General features: G+C 40.1%; 1 protein-coding gene and 1 long non-coding RNA gene across 4 annotated transcripts in view; one reads left to right on the top strand and one right to left on the bottom strand.

Moving 5' to 3' along the window:
• Positions 1-11,664, bottom strand: part of Zfhx4 (zinc finger homeobox 4) — a 187,145-nt gene extending 175,481 nt beyond the window's left edge. Inside the window, exon 1 of one of the 2 annotated variants that reach the window (XM_075971456.1) lies at positions 11,329-11,664. The gene's annotated coding sequence lies outside the window, so the exon portion shown is untranslated. Of the gene's footprint in view, positions 1-9,002; positions 9,380-11,328 lie in introns of those variants that run through there. The other variant, XM_075971457.1, reaches the window with a different exon arrangement.
• LOC142849404 (uncharacterized) overlaps positions 9,679-27,911 on the top strand; it is a 65,470-nt gene continuing 47,237 nt past the window's right edge. Inside the window, exon 1 of one of the 2 annotated variants that reach the window (XR_012910573.1) lies at positions 9,679-9,927. This is a non-coding gene — a long non-coding RNA (uncharacterized LOC142849404). The remainder of the gene's footprint in view (positions 9,928-27,911) is intronic. The other variant, XR_012910572.1, reaches the window with a different exon arrangement.

The following is a 27,911-nucleotide window of genomic DNA, read 5'->3' as shown; positions in this document are numbered from 1 at the left end:
GCTCTCTAATATAAATACTTATGTACATTGCCCTAAACATTTTCCCTGAGGAAATTTTTCAGAAAAGGAACAACCAATTTAAATTTTTTCCCATTTCTTTACGGTACCTAGTGGATAGGGGGAGCAAAATCTGCTAGCATAATAAACTGAAATTGTCAGTGTGGGCTTTTGATAATCAGTAAGTCACTCAGCAGCATGAGCTCCAAGAAGTTGCCAATCATAAGTCCACCACTGTAGATGCAGCAGCTAAAGAGTGTGAGCACTGGCCCATAGAGGCTGCAGTTTATCTGAAGAACTCTTCAGCACATACAATCCCTGGCCTCTTTTATTTTCATAAAAAATATAAACAATAGTTGCATGTGTAAATTAGGAATTAAATTATTTTGAAAGCTGTAACAAAAAAACATGTTTCAGTTTATAGATGGTCCCAAATGTTACATTTATATATTTATTAACTTTTAGACAATCTATCATCTTTGAAACTGGACAATCCTTCATCAAATAATGCATTATTGTAAAAAGGCAAAGCTCTTTTATTAACCCTAAGAGTTAAGCCAAGTGGATGCTAATAACTTGACTAAAAAAATTCCTCAAAATGATTTAATGATTCTGTAGACATTTACATATATGTATACATGAAACTAAATTTTTTTCCTCTAGGATGATAGAAATTTTGGTTAATAGGTCACCCAGGAACAGAATGACTGATATTCATTTCATGAAATATCAAAATCTCTTACTAACAAATACGTAGAAAAAATGTTTCAATGGCTTGTAAGCCAGTTTTGGAAAGCCCCCTCTCTAATTCACAGGCTCTCAATAGATTGAGTTCACTGCAACACTGAGGTGAGCTTTGTGGTCTTTTCTATTATTATATTTAATGGACAGCCAGGACTCTTGAGTTCATGTAGATTGACCAAGATTTGAATTATTTTAAAACTGTTTCTGTCCTAATTTGCTTTGCAGAAAAATGACGAACCAGAAATGCATTAAATATCTAGAAGTCCTCATAACTAAACAAGTTGCCATGATGGAGTGGGAGATAATGGTGTGGAGAAAGAGCCACCTGCCAAGCTAGATGTCATCCAGAGAGCTGCCAAGGAGAAAAGGATGTGAGAAGGCTCTTATATCCTTCCCTACTTCTTAGACGTACTCATTGCCTAATTCTTATCTCTTCTTATCAGGGAGAGGAACCACTCTACGCAGATCCTTGTAGATTTACATTATCAAACACTCACCATCCAAATATTACATTAATATCAGCTATTAAAGAAGAGCCATGCATGGCCATAGTGCCCACAGATCATGTCACCTCACGCTGACTTACTTTGCAGTTCATGACACTTACGTCCGGCAAACCCGGAGACACAAAGTAGGACACTGAGGCTTACAAAGATTAAACACTTGGACAAGGTCAATTATTCATCCAAATTCATCATGACAGCTTTTAACAGACACGATGTCTATGGGTCATTAGATTGCTAAAAACTTAAGTAGACTCTCATCTAAAACTTAAGTGTGAATAAAACAAACTTACTGAAAAAGAAAGTGAGTGAATCCAAAGTAAACAGAATGAAAGGGTGGGCTGGCTTGAATTATGTGCATTCTTTATGTATATTCTGCTGCCCCCAAAACTTCACAACCTTGCCCTCATTTGCTTTCCACACAGAGAACGGAAAGTTTCTCCTTGTTCATACCATGTCCATGATTATTAAAGATGCATTTTAAGTCACTGAGATCATCTGTATTTTTATGAAACATAGACTCTTCTTGGCCATTCAGAGCACCTAGACTAACCTGTTACTTAACACAAAAGCATGTCACAGTGCTGGGAGGCTGCCCGGCAACTTTCAATCATGCAACAGTCCCTTTCCCAAACATACAAGACACTGGGGCAAGCACCAATCCTTGAATGGTGGAATTGAGTTCTTGTCTTCCAACTCTCCTGGCATGCTGGCTAAGTTAATAACTTCTCACGAACTCACTTCCAATTCTCCAAAGGCGCCAACTGACCTGAACTGAATGGATAGAAGGCTGTTCTCTGAGTATTGAGTCTTTAAAGTTTTTGGTGGTCTCAACAACTTCCTTGCTTTTCTTTCTACAGAGCTTATTTTGACCACTTCTTAGAAAAGAAGGACATTTAGCTTTTGGGAGAAAATTTTCAGTTTGTTATTGAGCATATCTACGGAGCAAAGAGAAGCATTCAATTAGAAAAAGAACAGGTGTGTGTGTGTGTGTGTGTGTGTGTGTGTGTGTGTGTGTGTGTTTGCATGATAATGGAATAGAAATGTTATCAATAATGAAACACAATTTTATCTGCTAAAACAAAACAACTCATTTAATAGATTCAGGAAGTCATAAGTAAGTACAAATTACATCATTCCTAAGTTTATCGCTTTTTTTTTTTAAGTTCTACAAACTGAAATTCAGAGAAGACAGGTTTCATGAAAATATCCTGGGAGGAAAGATTAACCTATCACTATTAGGATTTTCTCAGGTCATTTTTCTACATAAGCAAATTTTATGATTCTCCAAAATCTTCTTCAAAATTTTATTTTGTTTTCTTTTTAAGAATACAGCAAGTTACAAACAATAGAGTGTAAATTTTTGTTTTTTTTTTAATGGTGTTATGGCAATGAGTGTCCCTTCTCTTTAGAGTGAAGAAAAAGGGCTTTATGGACAGTTATAAAATGCATATTTTAACACAAAAGTCAATTTTTGTTAAAATTATTTAGATCTAAGTAAATATTCATGAATGTTTTCTGGTTTAATAACAAGGACAGAGCACTATCAATAAAGCTTGTTTTTAGTGACACGTGCTAGACTATGTGTTACACAGTTACCGCTGAGCAGTCCTGTGTCCCCAGGACAGACAGGCATCAGACAGGAGCATTAGATACATCTATGCCAGCCTCCTTGTAGACCAAAACACCTAATGAAGTTTGCTTGGCGCATTAGGGCACTCTGACATAAGCACCAAGTCAATTTACTCCATTTGTTACTATTTGTTTATTTATTGTTTTTAAATCTAGAATGCTAAAGTGGACAATTATATTAGGGATCTCTCTTGCCAAACATGACTTTAGTGCCAAAGCTATTTTTACATGCCATGCATATATTCAAAAATTCCTCTGTGGCAAGTATCCCATTTCACTCACAGCCCGTTGAGTAGGGGAGTGGAGAACAGCCATTTCTGACCTGAGGATTGTATGTCAATTGTGAAACCATATCAAACTTCCAAGGCAACTTGTGAACCTCTGAAAATGAGGGAATTAACACAATATCAACTCCAGCAGATCGCAAGGAGCCCAATCCTCATGCAAGGAAATAATGCCACCGAGCTCTCCTTAAAAGCCCATTTTTTCCTAAGCCATCAAAGACCAGGAGTAGACTCAGATTTTGGTTATGTTGTCAGGGATAAGGAAAACAAGTGCCAGAAGAAATTGTGCACTTTCAGTTCTCACATGTGTCCATCTGTTCACATATAAACATATATTCTGCTCTGTCTGATTCTTGCAATCCTGATATCAGAATAGCCTGGGCTTTTGCCCCGTTCCTAAGAATGCAGACATCACATAAGCTACTATTAACCCACGTGTGATCCGCATCCATGGTGGCTGGAACGCTGCCAGTTACAACACATGGTGCCTGCTTAACAATGTCTTAAAATATAAATGAATTTATTTTTTAAATTAACACATTTTTCTTATGGAAATACCTTAATAAACCCTTATTCATGTAAAAAATAGCCTCCATGTGGATTTTTTGTTCTTTTAAGACCTTTTTTCAAGCATATCATAAAATTAACCATAAAAGTTTCTGAAACAATCTAGAATTTCTTGACAAATTTTAAAAAGGACTCTAGTAAAGAAGTTGGGTGACTTTATAACAAAGATCAAACACTTTCCATTTACAATATGCTGTACTCAAGAGGCAACCTGGATACTTTCATTTACAAGAAAACACTTTTGATTTCTCAAGTTTCCACATAACCTTCATAACAAAACCCAAGCAACTGAACCCCTAAAGTGATGGCACAAACGGAAGTTCTGCTGCCTGGCCACAGACTAGCTAGGAGAATATCTGGTGGAGTCTTCCAGCTCTGCTCTGGGGCACCCTTCCCAGAAACCCCATGGATCATTTGGGGTGACTCCAAATTGGAAAGAGCTTTCATAAAATGTATACATTTTATACAAAATGTATGCAAATAATGATCTATTCTGCTCTTGTTTTACATGCATGCAAAAGAACCCATTCTAACCTTTGAAGGTGTCTCAACACGTGGTAGGTATTCTCATTACCCTCATTATGAAGAAACTTCATCAAGAAACCTGTTTATATTGTCAACTATAAGCAATTATACCTCTAAGTAGTACAAGAAAAAACCCAACTGCAAATCTCCAAGTGAGCGTCCAGCTCCTAGACATCTTTCAAAACACCAATTTAAAATAAACACAGAGTACACCTATGAACTAACCAAAAGATTGCATTCAGAACTTTATGAATTAAAGCCTAAGAAGACAACTTTGCATTCTCATTTGCTATCCCTTCTTAATTTACAAAAGCTGAATAGGCCACTTAACACTTAACATTACCAAAAGGTAGAATACACCACTCTGCCCCCAGTGAAGTGTTCTGTCAACTGAGGTAGTTATTCCTTATCAACAGGAGCTAGTACACTATAAGGTCAGTAATTAGATGACCTTAACACTCATGCCATACCACTGGCTTCTCCTAAAATCACTATTCTTGCTAGCAAAGTGCTGCGAATTCTTGATACTCACTAGTCAATATTTGGCTACGCCGATTTGTTTCTTAAAGCCATCTACATACAGACCTCTGCTGATATACTAGCTCGAACTCTCTTCATCCATATCTTCTCAATCATGATGAAAACTCAAGGCATCTAAGAAAGTTGCTGAAATCTGAGGCACTGCTTGTTTGCCCGTGACTTGGACAAACATAACTTTGGAGAGAGCAGAACATAGACATAAAGAGAAGCCTGCATTTTCATCTTCCTTTCATCTTAGTCATTCAGTCAACCATTTGGATCCCTATTCAACACAGCTTTTCATTATGCAAAAAAATGCTAATCCTTTTCCGATGCTTTCACACTTGTATAAACCCCCATGCCTTCAACTGAAAAGCAATTATATCAGTTTACCTTTCTGTCAAAAACAGGATTAATATTCTAATAACAGAATCTCCCTTCTTTCCTCATCTTTTTGCTTTAGGAAACTAGTGGTTATTAGTAGAGACATTCTTTGAACAAGAACACATTATTTTAAATATCATTCTGCCAACCAATGGGTGAAAAAGGCAGAAGGCAGAGGCAGAAGACAAAGTCCTTCAGTTACTGCAGAAACTCTGTTTTGTTAGAGACTGACCTTGCCTTGCAGATGCCCAAAGAGAATGAGACTCACTCTGATCTATTAATCAGAAACAAATTATGAAAGAATGTAGCTGGACTGGTTGACACTATTCCAGTCTTGGGAGACTCAGTAACAGCCGAGTAACAATGTCCTCTTCATGGGTAATGAACAGCCATGACAAATGGGGCAGAGAAACTATTTATTTGCATATGCAAATTCCCACACAAGGGAAACATGTACAAACAAGTGTCATTGTAAGGTGGATTAGGCAAACAACAATTTCTTTTTAGGACATTCTGCAGCCCAGAACATTAGTCAGCACAATTAAACCAGTTTCCATGGAGACTAATGAAATTTCACCATGGTATGAGTTAAATTAGATAGCTAGTTATGTGTTTCCACAATCCAACTTGAAATCCATTATTGTTTCTGAACAATATAGCAATTGTGCCTAGCTGATCTTTGCCAGCTCAACAAGCTTCTAAGTTGACAATTTGCATATGTTAATATAATTAAGCACTAATTACATGAAACTTGTACATATTCACATGCACTTTCCCTGGGCGCTTCTCAGTTTGAACCTTGGCCAAGTCTTTAACCCTTAGAATGATTTTGGTGGGGGGGGGGGCGATGAGAGCCCCAAAAGACAAAAACAGAAAAACCACACTGCCTATGGGGACAGCCCCTAGGCAGACACATTCATTTATAAATACAAAGCCTGACCCGGCTTCTCAGATTTCTAACCACAGTGACAGAAAACATTCTGTGAGTGTACTAGAAATCCAGGCTAAGAAAATGAAGACAGGGGTAGCAGTTAGAGTAGTAGTAAAAGGCTCCTAACAAGTGTCTGAGATAGGAGAGCAATCACACTCATTTCCAGAAAGTGTTTTGGAAGATTCTGTTCTACTGCCACTGTCAAACCTTGGGAGATAAAAAAAAATGGTTTGACAACAGCAAAAATAGCAAGTAGAAAAGGGAAGAGGAGACAGCAGCAACTAATGAGCTTCACATAAACATATGCAGAGGCAATTAAGCAATGTTAATTACTATAACTGCAGTTAATTGAATATAATTAGATATTTTAAGCCACTGAATAAAACATAGTTAAGATTAATTTTATTGAGATTAATTGTAAATAAGGATAGATTAACTCTGTGTTTTGACAGGCATAAGAAGTAGTTCTGCAAATTGGGTAAGAGCATGGCCATCAGTCCAAAACCCATAGATTATCCTACTGTCGCACCTCAGAATCATCTCCTCAATAAACATGACTTTTCAAACCCAAACACACAGGAATCTTTAAGAAAAACAAACAGCTTGCAGAGATTAAAGAGCCTTTTGTCCTTTTTCATGTGCATTCCTTTTAACAGACTAAATTAAGCGAGTCTGGTGTACGTTTTTAGGAAGGAACATTTCACACTGAATGGAAAAAATGTTCTATCACATATGAAATTCTTGCAGCTGTGCAGAACTTGGTCCAGATGGTTTAAGACTATAAAACAAGACCAAATGATAGGCAGTAGGCCTTCCGAAGATTATGTGATAAAGTCACAGTCTTTTATTTCCATCCTTCCCCCATTTCTACTTTGTGTTTTCCAACCAATTCATTTATTTTCTGATATAATTGTGTTACTCCAAGAAAGTCTCAAGAAGTATTGTTCCTACTAAGTGCTAGGAACTAAACATACAGAAGGATGGAAGGAGGCCTCATCTAACAGACACCAGCTAAGTCAGTCAGCTAGAAAACTCAATGATAGCCTTGACAACAATATATGTAAATGGCAGCACTTGATTATCACTGTCAAAAAAGATGATTTCTAGAAGTACTTCTTAGGAAAACGTTGCTACATGAAAAATCTCTTCCTTTCCATACTTTCACACCAACCTAATCCATGCATAGTGTTTCAGAAAATTAACACAGTCCTCAAGAATGCTGAACAAATCACTACTAAGAAAGGGACATCAATTGATTTTGAAATAAATCAATAGGTGATTAACATAATATTTTTAAAGCAGCAGAATGTATATACCATGCACAAACACATATATTATATCCCCAATGCATCACAGCTTTAATCGAAGGAGAGCTTTACACTACTGACCCTGGCTCTACACTGCCTCACAACTTCTGTAGGGCACCTTTAGTCTTTATAACGAAAAGCCTCGAATGGCCTGGAAACAAGACTACGACAAGCCATCCTGCAGTGAAAGATTTTAAATCATCCAGCCTCTTCTAATAGACTTGAGACTTATTGAGGTAGAAACCATAAAAAATGAAGAAGGGAAATTTAATCCCTGAAATATTGATTTGCACATTAATATCATATAGGCAGAGGGCAATTTGGCTTCGTGGAAATGACACATTGTCGACCCTTGGTGAAGTCAGAGCCAATCTAACTGCTGAACATGTCTGAACCTCAAGAGTTATTAAGGGCTTCCCTTCTTGCCTTTATGACTTTTCTTCAGCCTACCAATGCAATCTTAAATGTATTATCTTTAAGAAATAATTGTAAAACCTCAGGGGTTTTCCAGTTAATGGAAGGGAGGCCAAACCACATCAGATCCTGAGATGCAACATTAAACCCTTGCAATCAACAAAACCACCTCAATTCTCATCCATCCAGTGCAGGATCTAATATTGTTATTAGAGATAATCAGATTTCATTGTGTAAATTTAGGCTCATGGTCAGAATGGAAGCAGTAAATTCTGCAATATTAAACAGCAATTTTCTTAGCCTCCTTTCTGTTTTCACTTGCTGTTGCAGCACCTTTAAAATAATCCAACTAGCTCACAATTAATGAACAGAGTTGGGCTACTCTGCCAAAAACTGCCAAAGATTACAATAGAGCCCAACAAGGTTGCCTGTTTTTAACTTTAAGGGGCAACTTTCACTTCCCAGAGCCAGAGCCTCTGTTTCTGCCTCACCCCACAGTGGGTGCTGTGGCTGTGACTTACACAGCTGGTTTACCTGACCTTTCTTTGTTCCTTGGGTACATTTCACTTTTCAGATTTATGGTACTACCCTCATATTTCATTGACCCTATCTCCATCGCTATAAAAAAAGGAAAACAGACGAATAAGAGTTTACTTTTTAAATACAGGAGCAGCCAGCTATTGAATAAACACACAGCGATGCTCTCCGCAGTTTATGCCATAAATATTAAAACCATTAAAAATACAACTGTATGGACCTTATGATCCCTGCACTGAAGCCAGGTGCCAGAGGTTAAAACAGCTGGCGAGCTGTCTTTTATTTGTGTGTGTCTTCCTGCTGCTTGGAACTCCAGCCCTTGAATAATATCAAACATTCCCTTAAGGATTTACTTTTTATTTTCTTTAAGACGAGGAAAGAAAATCTTCAATTTCTTTAATATGCTTCTCAGTGGAGAAGAAAAACTCTAAAAGCACAGTCACAGAAAAAGTGAAATAATTCTAAAGATCCCCTTTCTGCTCTATTTAAACCCATCCTTTCCAACAAATACTGTACACACCATTCTTCTTATTCTTCAGTTAGAAAAGAGAAAAGAGCAAAAAAGAGAGAAAGAAAGAAAGCCGGATCTTGCTCTGTCAGTTTTGTCAGTAAATATGAAGTAAAGCAAGTGTGGATGGCAGCGGAGAGTGCTACATACCCGGGCTGTGTTTTTGCATTGCTCTCAATGGAAGCGATCGATGCCCGTGTCACTGTCGCGTCCCAATCGCAGCCAAGTCTCAGCTTTAATCTAAGCACCAACCGAAAAGGCAGCGGCAGCCGCAGCCTCTCCCTGATTCTTCCATCCATCCACCCAACTAAAAATATAATACTACATATGAGCTTTAACCACTCCACGTTTATAGGGATCAAGCCACTGAAAATCCAGGAGAACACAATAAAAAAAAAAAAAAAGAAAGAAAGAAAGAAAGGGAAAAAAACACTCCTGTCTCTTGTCTCTCCTCTCCCTCTCTCTCTTCCTCTCTCCTCTCTCTCCCCCCGTGTCTCTCTGTCTCTCCTTTTGCCATCTACATGATCCTTGATTAAACATGGAACAGAGTTAATAAAAGGGGGGGGGGTCAAGGGGAGGAAATGCGACTGTCAGAAATCGGGATCGCCAGATTTCCTGGTGAACCTGCCTCTGTCTGAGTCAGTGTCAATCCACCATCTTCAGCCACTCAACTTGTCTTTGGGTTTTTGTTTGGTGGGGGGGGGGGTGTTGTTCTGTGTGTGCTTTGGGGGGAGGGGGAGAGTGAAGGCAAGGTGGGGGCTGGAGGTGGGGGGAGTGGAGCGAATGTGTGTCTGTGAGTGTTGACTCCTTGTGTGTGTGCGTGTGTGTGTGTGTAGGGGTCGGTGTGTGTGTGTGTGTGTGTGTGTGTGTGTGTGTGTGTGTTGGAGGGGGGGGTGTCCGTGTTTGTGATCTGAACCTTTGGTACCTACAAGGAGGGTGTCTCACCGAACGGTAGCTAAAACCTCACCAGGACCGCACGGAACTGTGGAGACACAGCCGAAGGCACCGCCGGAGCCTCATATCTGGGCCGGACCCCAGACCCAGCGTTGCAAGGAGCCCCCCGCCCGGATCACAGGTAACAAAAGAAATACAAACCGGTGCACCGTCTTCTGGGGAAGGGGACTGGATAGGGAACCTTCTGCAACTTGGCCATCGCTGAGGAACTTTTATACAATTCCATGAGAATTTTTATTATTTTCTTTTCTTATAGAAAAGGGTAGAAAGAATGGAAAGGGAGGGAGGAAGAAGTGGGGGAGAAAAAAAAAAGACAAGACCCGCCGAATTCCAGCCCCTGCTCGCTTGCCTAGCTGCTCTGGCCATAAGGCGCGCGTGGTGCCGGCTGAAGCTAAGGAGGTGAAGTTCATTTGCAGACATGGAACCCTGGAGTGGGGTGGGGGGTTGGGGGCAAAGAATGAATCAGTTCCCACAGTCGGCCACAGCCCCCTTACACTTACACACACAGGCACACACAACATACACCCTTGCCCTTAACCAAAAAAGAAAGCAAAGGCTCTTGATCCCCAGCCGCGGGTGTCCTCTTAGGGCGGCGATCAAGCCCCGGGCAAACTGCCTCCACCCCTAGGTCCACAGCCGGAGGCCAGGAGATCCCGCCTCCTAACGGACCTGCCAGGGTCCGCGGCGCCCGCACAGCCTAGAGCAGCCCCGGCCTGTCTCTGCCCGCCGCGGCTCGGCCGACCGGTGTCTACCTGCAGCCCAGCCCGGCGTTCGCCCATCCTCCTGAGCCCGCGCCCCGCGCGCACCGGCCCCGGCCTGCTGCTGCCCCGCGCAGTGAGCTCCCTCCGGGAACTTGCAAAGGGGTGGGGAAGGTAAAGGAAAAGAAAAGAAACCCGAAAAAGGTGCAGGGGTGGGTCGAGGGAGAGGAGAGGAGAGGGGGCTCCAAGCCCCACCGACCAACGTCCAAACTTTCGGAGGATCTGTGCCGAAGAAGCGTCATCTCAACGGGGTGCAGGGGCGAGAGGCGAGCAGGGACCCCAGGCAGTGTCCGCGCCGCTGCGGAGCTGACAGCTTCGCCCGGCCACCAGAGTGTCTCCGGCTCCCGGTGAAGGCAGAACCCGAAAAGACAGGGAAAAGGACAAAACTGCTGGCCGAAAGTGGATGATCTGCCACTTAATCCAAAAGTTAAATCCCGAAAAGCACGTCCTCCCCCAAGTAGAAAATCACCCCCCCACTTCCGTGCCTTCTCACTCCCTCAGCAGAGCAAACCTTTGAGCCAAAAAACGGGGGAAATAGATGGAAAAGGGGGGCAGAGCGGAAGAGATAGTCGGGATGAGGGAATGTGTGCTGGGGCGAGCGGGAGCAAGCCAGCTAGGAGCAGAGAGGGAGAGAAACAGAGAGGGAGAGGGAGAGAGAGGGAGCGAAATATCAAAGATTGTGCAAGATCAGGCTGGAAAGATAATCGATACTCGACCTAAATTTAACACAAACTACTCAATAAAAGTTAAAGAAAAAAACTTACTTTCCATTTCCCCTGCAGTTCCTACTCGATCTTCGCCTCTTTTTTGTTTTGCTTTTATTTTACGTACAGCTGATCACATCCAAGTAAAACGAGAGGGTTCATTAAAAAAAAATAAAAAAATAAAAAAAATAATCCTCGAACTTTATTGGGTGAAAATAAAAACGCTGGAGCAGAAAGTGGGGGGCACGGAGCGGTCCTCGGGGGTCCGGGAGGAGTTAAAGCATGTGCCGACCGCGGTCTCGCTGTTTGGTTGTGAAGGGGTTGGGAAAAGGAGGAAAGGAAATGAAAATCCGATATGTCTTTATTCTGCTAATTATTATCGTTTTAGCCCTGTTTAAAAAAATGGCTGATTAAGTTGAGTGCGCATGTCTTTGTGTGTCTATTCCCGATATGCACTCTGGGAATGAGAGAGGAGAGCGAGGGAGAGGGAGAGGGAGGGGGGGAGAGAGAGGTGTAATTAGTGAGGTGATCAACATTCCCCAGACTGCAAATGACGCGCAGCCGGGACTCAGAGCAGCCCGGGAGCCTCGCGACTTCCAAGGCTCCCAGCGCTGCGGCTGGAGCCCTGGACTAGGCGACTGTGGAGACAGCGGATGGGGACCTCCGGGGCTCGCACCCCATGCGCCCCCGCGCACAACTCTCAAACTTCATTAGACACACACGTTCACACACTCACACACAAGAGAAAGCCGAGGAAAGAATATAAAGCACAAATAGTTTCTAAGAAATGCCCTTTAACCATTTGAGATTTTTTTTTTAAAAAAAAAATGAAGCAAAGTAATTACTATCGGACCAGAGATTTGTTTACTGGGGAGTTTTAAGGAGAAATATAAGCTAGGGTAATTAAGAGCTTTTTTCTAACATAGTTTATTCTACTCTGCACTCGGACGCACTTTAATGGCGAAATGCTGGGGCCTGAGCAAATATGCAGATATATGTAAATGAAGAGTGTCTGCCTGTGTGCAAACACCAACCAGCCCTGCCTCTTTCAAAGGAGAATCCGCACTCGGATCCGAAGGCGTTCTGTTTAAACCATAGGCACTCGCATTCGCGATAGAGAAAACCCAGGGCAAGGGAGATGGAAGTGGTTAGTTTAGTTAAAGTAAACTTCCAAATGAGAGTAAGTCCGGGGTGTAAGACTGATACTGGGGTACAGTGCTAGCTTTTATGTAATATTCTTGAATATTTTATCAGATCGCATAAGTTCAATGTAATAGCTTTAAGAAGACTTAGGGAAGAAAACCTTTCATCTTTCTAGTCTGTTGAGTTATCTTTCTTGAAGCACATTATGATGAATTTTAAAACCCTGCTACAGATCTCATTAGAGTGAAATATACTTGGTATTTTCTTGTGCAAAATTTAAGGTGGCTGATTCTCATTTGAAAATCTAATTATCTCTTTCCAATATTACAGATGTGAATATGAGTGACACTTTCATTAGAAGATAATTAACTAACACTCGGAATAGACATACTTTTAAATACCCCCTACTGAATGGATATATATGAATATATATATGAAAATTCATATATATTGCTACTCTGCATCTTGATACACTGCTACACCAGAGGTCACAAGTAGACACCATTTATGTAATGTTTAAAAACCAGGAACCACAGAGTAAAGGTAAGAGTAACAAATCAAATGAGTTACAAACAGGAAATGCCAGCACTGTCCAGCTTCCTGGACAGGTGAGGCATCAACCCCCTCTGAGCTGACAGGCCTTTGAAGTTTTGGATTGCCAGGATCTGCTTCAAAACCTTGTTTTAGGCCTTAGAACCAAAGGCACCAAACACCAATAGAAAGGTTTCTTGCACAGCGTTGGGATTTCAGAGAGAGGAAACATGGCTTTCTGGGCCTAAGCTATTGTACCTATCAGTGGATAGTCCTTACACCCTAGGACAGATGCAAATCGAATGAAAACACCTGGGACGATGAAATTATAGCTCCCCAAAGAGCAGACCTAGGCTCATCTCTGGAAAGCTGCTTGCCTTCAGCAACTGGCTAACATTGCAATGAAAATGCTGAGGCTTGGGGCAGAGAATAAAACCTAGATACGGTCTTGAGGAAGAGAAAAAACCAAGGCCACTTTAGAAATTTGGAGTAGGTACCTGTAGTAGTGTTTTAGAAACCAAGGCGACTAAACGTTAACACAAGGTAGGGGGAATTCCCTGTCTTCAAAGACTCCCATTTCGAACTTCTTTGGAAGGAAATCTATTCACAGTGAAAAGGTTTCTAAGATTTTAAAGTGATTTTGTTTACAGCCCCACGGTCGCAAGCACAACTGCACCAGGCATTTTCTAGCAGCCTCTCATTGCATCTCAGTGGGGCTAGGAAATACGGGGCACACACGAGAAAAACTGAAATTTTCTGTATCATGTAAGTCAGAGGATGCTTTATGTAGAGTTGCTCTTTACAGAAAAAGACCCCAGAGAGCAAGCATCCTGGCTTAAAAACATAATAATAAAACTATTTGAGGTGTCTGCATGGGGGAAGAGGTGTGGACTTTTCAAGAGACTATGGGGAAATGAAGGCAGAGGAAAGTTTCAGGTTCAAATGAGCAAGGATCAAGTCCATTGCTGGAGAGGGCTCAGTGTACAAGCTGGCTGATGGAAAAACCATTTCCTGCCATTGCAGACTGAGAAATGCGGATGATGAAGGAAACACCTGAGAACAATAAGTCTGTTTCAGGTTCAGGTGCAGAAAGGGTCCACTTCTGCCATGGTGGACAAGGAAGGTGATCATTGCTTTTGCATGTTCTTTATTTCTTTTGCTCTTTACCCTCCTTGAAAGGTTATCAATAATATCAGTGCCATTAATGCCAAAACAACAAATGTCAAACAAGGGAAATGATTTAAAATTTTGGGTGGCTAGTTGTCCCAACATCCCTACTCCCATCTCTTTCTTGTAAAACAGCTCTCTCTCTCTCTCTCTCTCTCTCTCTCTCTCTCTCTCTCTCTCTCTCTCTCTCTCTGTGTGTGTGTGTGTGTGTGTGTGTGTGTGTGTGTGTGTGTGTGTGTGTGGTGTTGGATGGAGAGGGCGGTTATTGAATTCAACGTAAGAAAACAAAAGCAGAGCAGACTGAGTGCCTTTGCCCACTTTTGCAATCTCTTCTGTTCAGGGAGTGTTGCCCTCCAAAAGCTTGTGTGCTTGTGTGTTTTGTTTTTAATCATCTCTCTCTCTGTTCTTCTTCCACCTCTTTCCTAAGAAGAGAAGCTGGGGGTGAGGTCGGGGGTTAATGGGCTCAAGGGAAGGGGCAGAGAGCACTAGCACAGAGTCAAGAGTCTCCTCCAGGGCTTGGCCTCAGAGCGCCCTGCCGGCGCTAGAAGAGCTGCTGGCAAGCGCCACGGCTGGTCTGCGCGGGGTGGGCCGCCGGCAGGGGCGCGGCGACCAGGGCGAGCCCAAGCTCAGCCTGCGGGCTGCTTCGGGGCGCGGGCGGAACCCAGCCTCTCTGTCAGGCCAAGGCCCCCCCACAATCTCATTCTCAGTCGCCCGCTCCAGGACCCCCAGCTTGTCTTCTCAGGTCTCTACCGAGCCCTGGCCCTGCATCTTGGACCTCGATTCCCAATCTGCTCTCCAGCAGCGTCTCACGGTACTTAAACTATGCCAACCTGCCGCCACCCTATGGAGCGCTGCCTACTTTATTTTTCAAAGTGAAAGGAGCACAAGGCTTTCCTGACGCGAGAACTTTCGCTAGACCCTCTACTTTGCCGAGCTGCCCCAGCGGAGCCCAAATTTCTCCTACCACTAGCACCTTGCCACTGAGTCCATTACTGTTGACGAACCCCAAGGCTACACCAAGTGGCTAGGTGTTGAGTGTTGGCGACAAGGAGCAATTAACATTGAGACAAAAGGTAACTTCTACTTCTAGACTTTTTTCCTCGGCACAGTTTAGTTCACAAATCCACGCTGAGGACACTCTGGGCTTTCCAAAGGGGATAATGAGTCGCCAGCTGTCCATTCTTCCCTTCCTCGGCCCTCCCCTCACCAATTCCCTAATAATGCCCCACCTCCCTCTCCCCGGCATCCTCCAGCTCAAGAACAACTCCAGCCCAAGGGGAAGGTTCCCAGTCTTTTGACTGGGCTTCCGGGCTCTATAGATAAGCTCTGTTTGAAACAAGGTATTACAAGATTTCAGCGTTAGGAACCCTTTAGAGCGCCACAGACACTTTCAGATCCTCAGCCCCTCCTTCCTTCCTTTTTTTTTTTTTTTGTTGGATCTTCTCCACCCAGGGGCTATTTAACAAAGGCAGTATGTTAACTAACATTTTTGTTTGACTCAGCAGCTCCTAACACACTTAAAACTGGATTCCAAAGACTGACTCTCTCTCTCTCTCTCTCTCACTCTCTTTCTCTCTCTCTCTCTCTCGTGTGTGTGTGTGTGTGTGTGTGTGTGTGAGAGAGAGAGAGAGAGAGAGAGAGAGAGAGAGAGAGAGAGAGAGAGAGAGAATATTAGGATTTGTGTAGGTCAGGAGGAAATGGAACATTAAAATGAGTGGAAAAGTGCAGGGCTTGCTTGGGAAGGTGTCACAAGCACGTATTTACAGTGAGATAATTCAAAAGGTGTGTGTGTGTATCCAAGCCTTCTTATGAACAAAATGTGTTTTCTTGAGAAGTAACAAAGGCATGTGTGTGTATGTGTGTGTGTTTCAATATGACTTGTTATGGTGAAACAACACCCATTTTGATGTGAAAGGTAAAGGCTATGGCTTTCAAAACCGAAAAGTTATGTTATGCCCCTGTATATACATACATGTAGTATCTGTGAGCAGCTGGATCCTTTTCTGTTGCCCTCCAGTCTGTTATCTCCTTTATAGCATTATTTGTTTGTTTGTTTATCTTAAAATACACTCCTGCTCCAAGGTCTCGGTTTTTCCAAATCCATGCACATTTTTCTCTTCCTGAAATCCACTTGAGGCTTTTCAAAGGCAGTCTGCTTTAGCCTCTTTTCTCCAGAGGCTCTGACCTTTTGGGTGGGAAAGCTCATTAAGTAAACTCAGACACAGACAGGTAAAGAAAAGAATGGGAAAAGGGGGAGGAGCTACACAGAGTGCTGTAGGAGGGGGAAGAATTAAGGGAGAGGAGAAGGGAAAAAAAAGGAAAAAAAAAAAAGAGAAGTCAGAGCCCTCTAGACTCCTTGAGGTCAGAGCTCAGACAGTACAGTGACCTCTTTTCCCTCTGGGCACCAAGCCCAGGGTTTATAAACAAAATCAGCCTGGGACTCTCCCCAAACAATAGCAGTTGACTAACTTCACAAGCACTTCCACAGCTCTTACTGCGATTACACAGGACCTCTTATCACCACCACCACCCCCTACAAACCACACAGACTCAAGACCACAACCCCACCCTAGTCAAACATATGGATCTATTTCCAACAAGAGTGTCCAATGAAAATTTTACATTCAGTCTGGGGAAGAGCTCCAAGGGGTTATCCAGATGTGAAGAGACAGACAAGTAGAAAAGGGAGGGGGAAAAAAAAAACGGCCATGGAATAGAAGAGAAAGTGGTCACCTTTCTAAAACCCCAAAGTATCTGTATCTAGTCAATAAACTGCTATAGACACAGTATCCTGAAACGGCCACCAGATAAAAGCATTTGAAAGCAGGACACTACATTCATCTAAGCATCCACTGAGACAATAGTGCAGATATCTCTGGTTGAGGAAAAGCCACCAACCACCATTGTAGGTAATGTCCTTAAATGCCAGACACAAAAGCCCCGTTAAATCCTACCACAAACAATCAGTCCATCTGATCTAAGTTACCAAATGTATAATTAAATCCACATTTAATTACAAAGACAACCAGCAGAAACTAAATTAATCAAAGATTTTCTTAAACAAAATATTACCAAGGTACACAAATGATAGCTTCACATCAGATTATAAGCAAAACTGCATTTCAAGAATAAACAGCAAGGTGGGGAAAAAAGGTGAATGCAAACACAGTGCGTTATGTTATTTTCAAAGTTTTGCATTAAAATGGTTGTCAGGGAGAGTCTAAGACAAAAGGTTAAATGAAATACCTCAGAGCAAAAAGATCACCATCCCCTTCTTCTCTTCGGCTATCAGTCCCCGCTAAAGCATATGGAAAATGTTTGCAAAATGCCCAGATTTGGTACATTGTCATTGCGAGGAGAGGAGCGCAGTGATGCTGTTAGAGAAAATGGGAAATAAATTCAGGATTGGGTGCTGCCTCCTTCAATGCGGATTTATCTAAGTTTAATTTAATATTCCGCAATCACTGAATGATCGCTTATAATTCACCAAGATTTTAAAGGGCTTTATTTAAATACCTCGGGCAAAAAGAGAATGAAATTTAAACCATTGCTTATTTTTGTGTGTGTATTTTCCTATCTGAAGAACTTCAAGTGGGAACTTCTCACAATAAAAGGGAAAATGATGAAGCTTTAGAATTTTTTTTAAAGAGAGACTGTTAAAAGAAAACATTAGCTTTATTAAAATCATTCTGAACGTAAAATCAAAAAGCACAAAATGGTTGTTTGTAAAACACTAAACCTTTAATCGATTTTATTGGCATTCCGATCGATTAGATAAACGGAAATCTATAGCAAACATCAAAGCATTAAAACATTTTCCCTATCTCATTTATAAACAAAACTTTTCTTTTCAGTAGAAAAAAAATGATTATCAAACGACTAACAGGAAATTCTTCAGATATCAAATTACGATAATAAAATTATTTCCACATGGAAGGGGGTAATGACAATGATGATAGTAATTACAATAATGAATAATTCAACAACCCTTTGACATGTGTGGAAGAACCTCGGGCAGAAACGGCGTTTGAAGGGGGGCTACTTTAAAATAAATACTTTCCTTATTTTTAAAGGACTATTTCAGAGACAACTCAAGGGGTCTTGCTTAACGGTGCCTGCCAGACTAGTGTTAATTTCCCCGCAGATGCAGACCAGTCGGTTTCTTTGCCGGCATTTTCCTTCCAAATTGAGTTACTTCTGATTAGCAAAAATTAATATGCAAATACGAACTGGACTTGTCTTCTATGTATTTTAGAAGGTGAATCACAAATTATATAAGAAAACGGAGTAGTTTTTCTAAACCTAGGATGAAGGAAAAACGATTTATTTGGAAATGTCAGAACTGCTGCCCGGAGAAGCCCTGCTTTAAGAACTTAGACCATGCTAGCTGCGGGTAGGGCAAGTGTTGCTATAACGGGCTTTGTGCTTGTTTGTTAAAGAAAATCAATGAAAGTGGCTGTAAAGTAGTTAGTGAGGCTTGTGTTTGGGACTTGCGGCCGCCGAGACCCTTGGCAGCCTGGTCCTTCCCGGAAAAGTCCCCGCGTCGCTGGGATCGGGGCTCAGGGCTGTGGCACCTGGCAGGCAGCTCTGCTGGCCTTCCCCTGGAGCGCTGATCCACCCACTGTCCTCTTCATCTTCTGCCATCCGCGTCCTGCTTGCGGACCGTGGCTCCTGCTTCGGGTCCAACCGGTTGACCCTAGGCTGCCTTTCCATCCTCTCCCTCAGCAGCTTGCACCTTCGGCATAGTCCCCTTCCTACTCACTGCTGTCGCTCCCTGCCTCCGTCCACTCGGAGCCTAAACTTCTGTTTCCATTCTACTGGAATCCCACTCGTACAACTAATCCCCGAGTCCCTTCGGTGATTCTGGACAAGTCTCCACTGTTCCTCCCCTCCCCCACCACTCTCCTGCCATTTATTTGGCAACTGGGGTCTTCTTTCCCTCGCACTTCAAACCTCTCTTCCAGACATTCCAGAGAGTTCTCATCACACCAGAATGTGCTCCCCTCCTCTTCCTCCTCCTCCTCTTGGGTTGGGGAGTGCGAGGGGGGATTTCAAGTTGAAGTCCCAGGGGTTTTACTCTATTCTTTTAACAGCTTTACTTTCCCTTTTCTTCTTTGCGTAACCTTCACCTAACTCCTAATTTATAACAGAAGCTAGCTCTTTCCCCTGCAGCCCGCAGTTTACAGTTTCCGTCTGGGCTTGTGCACAGAGCGCTCCTGGCTTCCCGGCCCCTGCTCCAGCCGCCTTAGATAGTGGCGACTGTGTCCTTGCGCCCCTTGGCCACCTAACTGCACTTTCTCTTCTTGGAATGAGTTCCTGTCTGAGATCTAAAGTTCTCTGCAAAGCGCCTCTTTGTCAAGGGACTGTCCTGCTAGAATGAAGACTGGGATGTAGGGGGGCAGGCAACAGAACCCCTTTAAACACTCCACCCATTTTAATTCCGAGCCCCTCCATCCAAACCGGGGTGACGTCTTGTGTGGATAACGAATTCTGGAAGATTTTTTCTTTTTGGCACGTGCAGTTTGCTTCCGAGTTATTTCCTAGCGGTCTCCCACTCTCCCCTGTGTCTTCTGGCTTGCAAAGGTCACTGTTTCACCAGGCCACCCTTTCTATTCTTTCACTGGCTGTGGGCCCAGAGAGCAAGAGGGAGAACTGGCTTAAGACCTCGTCCCTTTTCTTCTTCTAGCTGACGCAGCTGCCTCAGAAAATCGCTGTGGCCGCTGCCTCTTCCCGCTTTAATCCCAGACCTCCAGTCATTGGGCAGCTCCTTAGAGGCAAGAAGTCAACACCATGGCAACCCGACAAGCCTATCAAATCACCGGCTGACATGACAGCAGCAACACCGGCAGGCAAGAATGGGCTGGGCGGAAGAGCAGACTGGCCACTGCACTCACATACATGGGCTCGCAGTGGACAGCAGCTGCTGGCCGCCAACTCAGGCTACCTGTGTACACCATGTATATTCCCCTACCATACCACTTAGTAGTTCTGGAAGAGGATGAGGAGAAATGGGGGTGTGTGTAACTCAAAGGGGTCCCAATTCTAGAAATTATAAACCAAAGCTATCTGCTTGCAGCTCCAGTAACCCACAAACACAGTCCCTGTAAGTCTCAGATATAAAGGGCCTGCCCCAAAGCCTGAGGTTCTTTGCCAGGTCTGTCATTTGCTTTATCAACAAGAATGAAACATTTTGTTCTGGAGGTCTAAAAGGATAAAAAAAATATTACATTTGACCAAGAAATGCAGTTTTCTGCCAATGTTGTTAGGTGAGCTGTGGCTCAACACTAAGCTACTTTGTAATAGATTTGGAAATGATCTAAACTTTATCTGAAGCTGTCTATGCTTTTTCTTTTCATATAGTGTACATTGGTATGTAGTGTGAGTTCTAGAGAGTCTCCATAAAGGGAAGAACCGGAGGAAATTTTTTAAAAATGTATGTGTCACCTCCTGCAGCACTGTCTGGCCTTTGGAGCGCCCCTTTTCTTAAGAAACCGATGGTTATATTATTAGGAAAGAAAACAAGTTACTAGCATTATACACATTGCCAACTGTGAGCAGGTTGGAACCACATTGTTCACTGAGAAGCTGGAAATCAAGACAGGCCTTTTTGAGAAATACACAGAACATTATTTCCTTTTAATTTAAAGTTTCCTTGTGAAACCCTTGGCAAATATTTGGACAAGAATCTAAAAGGGTGTTATTGGGTATATGTCCCCCAAGGATCTCTAACTTCATTGCTTTCTGAGTTTCCCTCTTGAGGTTGGATAGACTAAGGAGAGAACGCCATTTAAAAATAGAGTTCACGTGTCTCACTGAGGAAATCTCGTATGAATTCTAAAAATGTACACGTAAGTTCCCTTAAATGTGATGTAAACAATACACCAAATAAGCAAGTTTTATTTTATCCACTTTCCTAGGAAAGGCTTTTCAGTGTGTGCGAATTTAAATTTTACTTGGCATGCATAGAATACTGGAGAACTGGAAAGGCTCAAGAGAGCAATTGCCAGGTGAAGGAAAGCCGGACAGAGCCAAGTTTTGAGCCTTAAAAAAAATACATCGAAATCTTGACCTTGATATCCTGACTTGCTCTATACTTCTTTGTTGATGCATGCCAATATTAAAGTATCACATTTAGAAAATGTAGTTTATTAAACACCGGGAAAAACAGCTCACAATACACAGAGAGACAACCTTCATGAAAAGCGTGTTATTCTCTGAACTGGAATCCTAAGGATGTTCAGATAACATTGTATGGTTTCATGCCACTATGCAATGTTGCTCAGTGAAGATCTGCCAAAAACAGAACTGAAATTTGGGTACAGTTTAAATGGACACTTACTTCCAAGTTAGTGTTATCCTTAAATGTATGTGGCTAAATCATATTATACTGAGTGACTACAGTGCGAAACACTTGAAGAAGCAACATACTATATTTTAAATGAAAATATATTTGTTTACTCTTTTTTTTTCACAGAACCAAACCTGTAAATAGAAAAGGTTTTAAAGATAACTCAAGTGTTCAAAATATTTCAATATATTTTGGCTACTATAAGAGTAAATACACACAGATAATGAAGTAAATGCTGAGATTTGTTGTTGTTTAATGATACATCCAAGTTACTAGAAACTTAAATACCTTAGGATCTGTAATATTACAAGCATATATGCATTTGTTATTCAAGTCAAGGGAATGTATTTACATTGTCACTAAAATGTTCATTTATATATACATTATATACAATTACTAGAAATGTTCAAGTGGTAAAATTAGTAGCTTAATATTTTTAATCAAGGCAAAATGCCCAGGAATTTTAATAATTCCTTTTAACCTTTGATGTTTTGACATTAAGTATTTTCTGTTATAAATTTTTCCATTTGTGAGTTATTGAAAATTTAAAGAATCTTATGTATATAATGCATTTACTTGTAATCATGAGTCAATTTTACTATCTCCTTTTAAACAACACTCACAGATTATATGATATCTGGGTGTTTAGGCATTTTATGTGAATGCTATATAGGTGACGAGTTAGCCCTACGTGGAGATATTGAGGTTCAGTGGAATCTCCTGTTCACTTAGTGTTTTCACTGTATAGACTATGGTAATGAATAACATGGGGAATTAAATGCTGTTTAAATGCTGTACTAAAAATTATAAAGCAAGAATGTGTCACTCATTTTCAGCCGGGTGGAGAGCGTCTACATAGAGTTCATTCTTGACCTTACCTGAGTAAGTACTCTAACTTAACGTAGAAGACACACCTAGAGCGGTAATCCATTGAGCTTAATAGGAAGACAGTTAATAACCTTTATTCATCCTCATGCGCTATCAATCACGGCTGTCACCAGTCTGCTGAATCAAAGCAAAAGTGTTCTTCACAGATGACTGATTAGAAACGCAAAATCACAAGATCCATCTTCATGGTCACTTTTATTATAGTCATTTTTAAACTGACAGCAACCTGCTCAGTTTCAGCACACTGGGCATCACAAATAGTGTCACTCCGTGCAGCTAAGCATGAGAAGAGGTTGGCTGGATTATACTTAAAAGTAATTAGGCCCTCAACCCTTTGTGGCCTAGGAAACGGTAGTCATCTCCTAGATTCTTTTACCTCTCCCTAACTGGTTGTGTTGAGTCGTTATTTTATAATTTAGAAGATAGTCAGTGTTTTCTTGTGAATTAGGCACTAGGAATCAAATTCATCTTTTGAGAGTTGCAGATAACTTTTTGGTCTAGAGCTTCTTTTGAGCTTCATGGCAACACCCCTCTTGCTCTCAGTTTCTATGATTTCATTGTGTAACTGAATATGTGTGGATGTGCATGTATGTAGATGTGTATGCATGCATGTGTGTGTATGCTTGTGCGTATAATTAGTGCTCCTGCAATCTAGGTAGTGATGGTCTGAAAGGTTTCTTCCCGTGGAAGGAAGGCACTTAATGTCATTGCTTGAGCACCACAGCACTGACATTACTCAGTCTGTAGCTATAGAAACCCACGGTCCTCAAGGTGGCTACAATATAAAGTACCAGGGAGCTGTGTAACTTCTTGACATGTAGTTCTTTATCTTTTCATTTTTACCTTAAAAATGACACATTTGAAAAAAAATATAGAGAAAAAATTAGAGGTTTCCCAGTTATATCTGACTCAAATGATAAGAAACTTTGTTCTTAGATTCTTGATTATTATGATTCAGATACCAGAGTTTCATGCTTATTTCAAAATATTTTCTAAGACTTTAAAAATATTTTATAATACAATAAGGCATATGTAATATACGCTTATATAGGGAAACTTTGTGGAGAGTATTAAAGACATAATTTTCATGCACATATTGTGAATAGCTTGCTTCATAGTTCATAAAAAGCTCAAATGATTTAAACTTTAGTCTAACAATTTTATTCAAAAGACCTTATAAATATCTGTGCAGGGTTTTCTTTCATCAAGTGTTCATTTTCTTCTTGGTGACTATAAACACTTCTATATAAATTGAAAGAAAGAGCAAGGTAAGAGATTCAAAAAGGTTGCAAATTATCAATTTTTATATAACTGTTCATTTTCGATGAAGTTGATATCTGACTCAATAACTCTGCAAGGACACTGATTTTTTGTCTAATTTCTCCATCTACACACACACACACAGAGTTTTATTTATTCTAGATGTACAGTATACATATGCATGTATATATGATATATCTGTCTTTTCATGTGTGGTTATAGATGAATAAAGTTACTCTATGTATCAAAAGGCTAATGTCAATTAATACTGATTTCTTTAATATTGTACTCAGCTTATGCACATTTTTCTATTCATATAGCTGCAGTATCTAAAATATTAGAAAGTAAATCTCAACCAGTGATCTTGTTTATTTATTTTGAAATAAACAAGTGTGTCTGAATTTGAGTAGATATATTTGTTAGTTGATATTTTTAAAATACTCCTACTCTATAAAAACAATAACAACAATACTTTTATGAGTAAATGCGTTAGATTAATTGAAATGTTTACATAGTTTAAGAGTTTCGTAATGACATCTGAGCCATGGAATAATCACATTAATGTGTTCACTTGTTCATTTTAAGTTAAGCAATAAAAGCAGAATGTCTCCTAACAAAATGCTGTGTGTATGTGTGTTTAGTTTGGATACACAAAGTTCTTATTTCTAAAATTCTAAAATAAATAACTTCTCATAGAATTCAGTGTTATTTAATTTAAAGTTAATTGTGATGAAAAGTCTACTTTTTGTGTTTGTTAATTATGCTTATCAAAAGGTGGCCAGAAAGAAACACTGGAAAATTTCAGACTTGTGAAATTTTTAGTATAGCCAAATCATCTTTTCATGTCATCTACATTTCTACCATCAGTGTAGATCGCTATTATCAAACTTTAACATACATCATAATGTGAATATCCATAAGGTTGGTAATGATGAGACTTGCAATCCTACTTGTCTATAAATGGAACTTAAAATATTGAGAAATAGCAAAAACAACTTTCTCATATATTAAACAAAATCAAACAATTAAAAACTCTGTTTTTTAAAATTTACCATAAAATATCGTTGTTTTAAGAATTTTATGTTTTGATATGATTTAAAATCACCATTCACTTATACTCAAATATATTAACTGCTAAAATAAGAAGTATTTTGAGGAAAATATTTAGTTTTATTTACTTGAAGTATTTGATTGCTTTGTTCCTGTTAGTTTCTGAATTTCATGTCAATTTGCCATCATCGCTTGTGCTAACATTTCTTTTCTTCAAAGTATGTCATATTTAAGTGCAAGTGTACAGCAAATGATTTTATTTAATAAAAATAAATAAATGGACTAACACAAAGCCCTTTCAGCTGGTGGAACTTACTTCTTCATATCAGTACATAGTAATCAGAGACTATTTTAAACTGTAAAAGCTTAATTTTCCACATTTGTCTGGAATTTGTGTTTGTGCATCATATACAATATGCACACGCATGGAGACATATACAAATGCCATCATATTTAGATGGCTGACTTCTTGCAAATGGTGCTGCACACAGATACCCCAGTGCTGATTGCCATGCCTGCACTTATGCAGCCTGAATATGCAGCTGAAGCATCTCTCTCTCTCTCCTAGGCTGTGATTTTCCCTTGGCGCCTGAATTGGTCTTTGTTGAATCTTTGTGATAAAAAAGGCTGTTATGTGAGTGTCAGCTTGCAATAAATGTGTGAGAAGACGGACAGACTGGCCATCTTTCAGCCTGTCTTTCTTACCTGGGATTCAGAGTCCCAGCTACCCACTACTGATATTTAGAGAGAAAAGAAAAGAAAGCAAAGGTCACACAAAAATTGCCTTTAACCTTTTATAGTCAAAAAGAGAAAAATCTTGAAAAGACTTATAATTACTTATTATGTAATTTAATTTTAACTGCTTCCGAAAATTAACTTTAAAAATGATGTTATTATTTCTTATGTCTTTACGTAAAGTGATCATTTTGTTTACCTCTCACCTTTGTTTAAAATCTTATCTGTGCAGTCCTTAAAATTCTCTAGTACTAAAACTCATATATTTTCTGCCATTCCTATCCCCAAAGCTTTCTGTTAAGTCAGTCAATAAAGTTCTAAGATGCATTTTATAAAAATAGAATATTTTCATCAATATACCTTTTTAAAATTTTGTCTGCATCAGTTTACAAAGAAACTTACTTGCACAGATTTTGGGATGTCTAGTTCTGGTTTCAAGTGAAACATTAGGCTAATACAATAGAGATAAATACTCATTTGATAGGTTGACTTTTATGTGCAAACCTTCACTTAAGCATTGCACAAGCCCTGAAGACTTTTAAAACATTGCAGTTTATTTTGCAATATTTGCACAGTCAGAGTAGTATTATATTGCCTTGTTATTTTATGATATTAAATTTCACATTTAGATTTTCATTAGAATTTTCCTGTTTTAGACATATCTAAATATCACCTTATTTACTATCATAAACTAGTAGTTTAAGGTGGGGGCGATTGTGAAATGTAAACACTGCTTCTCGATTTTACAGCATTGCCATCGAAGAGAAAGAAGGACCAGTGTCACTTTACCCCAAACATTTTCCTGTTATGATTATAAGAAAAGATCAGATGCTGTGGCAATTTTTTTCATATGTGATCTTTCTTTAGAATTATTTTCAAAGACAACTGTTCTTTGCCCTTATTTTCATCTCCAAAAAGCATTACATTTTGCTTCATTGTGAAATATTTCTTCATAGCATATCTTAGTTTAATTCACTTTTAGCAAAAGAAACACCCAGGCTCAATCTGGAGACCTCCTTCCAACATAATTTGCCCGGACCTTTTCTTAGTAAAGGTTTTCTGGTTTTCATTTTCACTTCATATTCTCAAATAAAAGATCCTTTGTTGTCTACCATTTGATTGGACTTAATGAAAAACACTCCATTTTAACTTAACAGTATTTCCTTTTGAATTTATTATATTTAAGAACACTGTCAAAAATCAAACATTTAATCTCAGGTTTTTATATTTCAAAATATATTACTATCACATGGCTCGGTGAGGTGATGTAAAAAGTACACCGAAAAGATTTCAAAAGGAAAAGCAAAAGCGAAAAAAGCTTGCCTTCATTTTAATATGAAACTAAATACTATGGCTAATGTGCAGATTGGGTTCGGCAGCTGACTGTAAAGAGTAACATGTGACAGGGTGCCAACAGCAGAATCGTGCAGTATTGACTAAATGAGCTTCACTGATTTGTATTGAAGCTAATATCTTCTTTAAACAATTCCGTGTAAATTGTGCGTATAAAGTCATTGGAAGCTATTTCTCAGGACAGCCTTGCCGGCTAGCTACCTGCTGGAGTGAGGAAGATAATCAATAGGAAGAAATAGAGCTGAGCATGAGCCTGGAAGGCCGCGGAGCAGTTAATGCTGATAAAAGTAGATGATGTCAATATTTGGGAATAGCACAACTCTGGGATAATAGACAAAAGAGAAGTGCATGTGTTGTAGGGCATCCAAACGGGGACAAAATTGAAGTCTAAGTGGCAGATGATGCTGTAGGCTGCAAAAGACATTCTTTATTATAGGCACTGTTAAATCTCCACTGCAATTCAAACACAGATCAGGATGTCTTATATAAAAAAGGCACCTAACTTTATCAGCAGTTTAAAGACCCCTTCTTCAGTGGTCAATTGATTTCTGCTGTTTTTGTATATCTCATTAAAAAAATATTCTTGAGAATTTCCTAAGTGGCTTCCAAGATATGAAAAATAACATATAAAAAAGAAAATGAAAATATGCTGTCAGTCTGAGGGTGGTTCCGAACGTGTAAACAAGCCTCCTTCCACACCTCTGTGTACATTTGTGGTTATAGAAGACACCTTGTTTTTGAAAGATAGTACACTAATTGGAAGTGAGGTAATAGTATATTTTTACTAATTTAATGCTAAAATTCAGTTTTGCTCTTGCTGTCAGGTGATGAAATTTCATTCTTCAGTGCTGATCTTTCTGTTGATGTATTATGACATAGTCTGTCAACATGAACAGATACAGGGAGGGAGACTGGGTGACTGAGGCCCAACCTGCACCGTGCTCATCTCGAATTTTAAGCATGCTAGTCTGTTCGGATATAAGAAGTAAAACTGCTGGCTTTAGATGCTATTATCTTCTGTAAAATTTTAGTCCAAACAAATCAGTTGGACCACGGCAATGTTCCAAAGATGAACGAGGGAGACAATTTCACAATGTGCGCTTTAGAATATCTTCCTTATAAAGCTGTTTAACATTATAAGTTTATTCCTTAATAAAATAGACACCAT

Source organism: Microtus pennsylvanicus, chromosome 5 (assembly GCF_037038515.1).
Source record: "Microtus pennsylvanicus isolate mMicPen1 chromosome 5, mMicPen1.hap1, whole genome shotgun sequence".
NCBI classification, from domain to species: domain Eukaryota; kingdom Metazoa; phylum Chordata; class Mammalia; order Rodentia; family Cricetidae; genus Microtus; species Microtus pennsylvanicus.
The sequence above is the reverse complement of the archived record's forward strand: the minus strand, read 5'-3'. Positions and strand labels throughout refer to the sequence as shown.